General features: G+C 32.2%; 1 protein-coding gene and 1 long non-coding RNA gene across 3 annotated transcripts in view; one reads left to right on the plus strand and one right to left on the minus strand.

Moving 5' to 3' along the window:
* Positions 1-3,434, minus strand: part of LOC117173986 — a 174,636-nt gene that overhangs the window by 93,794 nt on the left and 77,408 nt on the right. For both annotated transcript variants that reach the window (XR_004467221.1, XR_004467222.1), the window contains one exon: positions 2,107-2,279. This is a non-coding gene — a long non-coding RNA (uncharacterized LOC117173986). The remainder of the gene's footprint in view (positions 1-2,106; positions 2,280-3,434) is intronic.
* Positions 1-3,434, plus strand: part of LOC117173983 (probable cytochrome P450 301a1, mitochondrial) — a 102,520-nt gene that overhangs the window by 12,899 nt on the left and 86,187 nt on the right. The window lies entirely within an intron of this gene.

Consider the following 3,434-nt stretch of genomic DNA (forward strand, 5'->3'; position numbering starts at 1 on the left):
GTTTACTGCTTATGTGTATTAGTTTAATAAACCAACCCCTTTTTATTAAATGTAATACTTGTGTTTCGTCCCTTATTTTCCTTATGCGCTAATATTTCCACATTTAGACCACTTTTTGGTGAAAAGAATTGATACTTTTGCGGAATCAACTTAAAATGTTTCTCTAAACACTCCTTGATATCATATTTTTCATATTGAGCAAAAAATGTTAATTTTTTAAACGATTTTTATAAACAAATGTACATTTAAACCATTTTCTCATGAATAGGAATGATTTTTGTGTGTGGAATCAACTTGAAATGTCTTGCCAAATTCACTTTGCGGTCATATTTTTCATAGTGACATAACAATGTTACTTTTTTTTATAAACTACTTATAAAAAAATGCACATTTTAACCATTTTTTAGGAATAGGATCGATTTCTTTACAGACAAAAATAAGAAAAGCCTTGCAAAAGAATCATTGCTATCATATTTTTTATAGTGACCTGATTATGCACCACGGAGAGGTTCCTCAATCGAACTTTGCAAATCATGTAGCCCTAAAAAGGGCAGGATTATTTGGACAAATAAAACTCTTTTATCTGTCAATTTCTATAGGGAAATTAAATTAAATTTCCCTAAGGAAACTGATTCCTTTGTGAAGAAAAAATACATCTATCATATAAACCTGCTGGAAAAAGTTCGTACCTATTCCATTCATTTCAGTGGAATGAGTGTTGATATCAGCTTTGACTTGAAGCGTACGATGATTGATGGAACGGTGTGTAATATGCTTACTGGACAGAAAGCATCTTCTCGCTGCAATATTTGTGGGGTTTGATCAAAACATGTTAACAACTTACCATATGTAGCTAAAATTCCATGCTATGAGGCGCACATATTTGTTCTCAGTCTTTTAATTTTTGGAAATACGTAAAACTTTTTCTAAATAATGTATTTCATATTGTTACCAATATCGGATAAACAATAGCATTTCCACATTTCAGTATGATGGCAAAGAGTCTATTTCAAAAAATGTTGAATTAATTCTACGGAAAGATCAATCCTACTCATGAAATAATGGACAAAATTTACATTTTTTTTATCAAAATTGTTTGAATAATTAATATTTTTTAACCACTATGAAGAATATGACAGAAATTTTTCTGTAGCAAGAGATTTCAAGTTGATTCCGAAAAAAATCAATCCCATTCATGAAAAAATGGTTAAAATGTGGAAATCAATCATATCCATGAAAAAATGGTTGAAATTTGCATTTATTTACAAGGATTTTTTAAAAAATGAACGTTTTTTGGTCACTATAAAGAATATGGCCGCAAGGTGAATTTGGCAAGACATTTTAATTTGATTCCGTGAAAAAAATCATTCATATTCATGAAAAAATGGTTAAAATGTGCATTTGTTTATAAATATTGTTTAAAAAATTCACCTTTTTTGGTGACTATGAATAATATGACCGCAAGGTGTATTTGGTAAGATATTTCAAGTTGATTCTGTAAAAAAATCAATCCTGTTTATTAAAAAATGGTTAAATGTGCATTTTTTTAAATTGTTAAAAAGATTAACAAGTTTTGCTCAAAATGAACAATATGATACCGAGGAACTGTTTGGAGAAACATCCTACGTTGATTCGCAAGAAAAATCAATTCCTTTCATAAAAAAGTGGTCTAAATGTGCATTTTTTTTAAATTGTTTGAATAATTGGCCATAATTAGCTATTCTTAGTGAATTGTAAGCGCACATCATTATCTGTGATACTTTATACAAAAGCTATTGGATAACATGAGCTTATCATTGCGAATCACAAAAAATGACTTTTGTTAATTAATTTGTTTATAACATTCAACCATTTTTGTTGTTACTCTTACCCACTGAGAATCATTTTAAGATAGTTATTATATTCATTTATTACCCTTTTGAATGAATTTGAAAGTCTTAGAAGAAATTGTATCACGGAAACGTTTTGCAGCAAAAAGTTTTAACTTTGTCGTTAAATAACAAATCTATTTGAGTCGAAATAAAATTTCGGCAGCCACTCGTTATACCTGCAAGCCTTACGGGCATTTCTAAAAAAGCATTAAAATATGTTAAGAATTGCACTGACGGTCGATTTTTATCCCTAGAAGGTGGTTCTTGACACACTGTGCAGTAGCCTGAAGTGAATTGCTCTGTCAGTCGATTTTTATCCAAAAAAGACGTTTTTTGATACACTGTGCATCAGCCTGAAGTGAATCTCTGTTTGAAACTGGCTGACACGATATCTCGACTTCGGACCATCTGAAAGAGAAAAAGTTGTGAAATTAGTGAAATATAAATAAGTAACACACAGGACATGTTAGTTTTTTTCTGCATTTTTCTTCACTCCGCGACATTTTTCGCAAAATTTAAAGTAACCATCATCAAGTCGTGGACCTTCAAAAACATGATAGGGGTCGAGAATTCTTCTATAATGTCAGAATTGTAAGTAAAAGAATAATTTTGCGAACGATTGTCACCTGTCAAATGCTGTCTTCTGCTACCCGCTGATTTATTTTTCGTGAAAATAATGATTTCCTCAAAAAAAAAAGGTTTTTTCAATATTTTATTGATCTGAGGATCTCACAAAATCCCGGATATTTTATAACTTTTCTTTCATTCGTTATCGAATCCTTAAAAAAAAAAATCTGCCAGCCTTGCAGGCAGAATCTCTTCGCGCGCTGTGCCAGCGGCTCACACGTTTAATTACGCCTAAGGCGCGCGACTGTTGGCTCTCGTGCTCTGCGCTCAATAATATATTTATCTTGCGCTTCGCGCTCGACAGTATATTGGCCTCACGCTACGCGATCGGTCTTTGTATATTCCCCACACTTGTGCACAAACTTCTTAAAACTAAAGGTACGAGCATCGACAACAGTAATTTGGTCATTGTGAATTCTCTTTTGCGAAAGCCCCTCCGGCTTTAACGAACACATTCTCATCACGTATTTCATGCTTCGCACTCGAGTTTGTCCCTGAAATTGTATATCATTTCCATAAATGTATATTATTACAATTCACAATATGCATTGATATTAAAACAGATGTAGTTTCATTGTCTCGTTTCAAAAAATGCGTTTCCTTTTTAAAAAATTTTGTTACCAAACAGTTTATTGCAACTTCTCACTCTTTTTCTTAAACTGAATTTGCTTACTTCCAATGTTATGTTTATGATGTAAACGTTACGCATACAGCCTACATAGCCGCGTTACCGTTTTTCAACTTCTTAATTATGTATCCCTAACCTCAGTGACAAACTTTTTCAATTAAGTTTTCTATTGCATCGTGTTCTAGATCGCAGTTGTGGTGCCCTATTGCTTTATCTCCTAATAATTTACTAAAAGAGTCTCTCAAAGCGTCTAGGATGGACAGTCTAGTTACAACAACAGTCCCACGAAACTTCTATTAATGAGAGGT

Source organism: Belonocnema kinseyi, chromosome 5 (assembly GCF_010883055.1).
Source record: "Belonocnema kinseyi isolate 2016_QV_RU_SX_M_011 chromosome 5, B_treatae_v1, whole genome shotgun sequence".
Classification (NCBI taxonomy): domain Eukaryota; kingdom Metazoa; phylum Arthropoda; class Insecta; order Hymenoptera; family Cynipidae; genus Belonocnema; species Belonocnema kinseyi.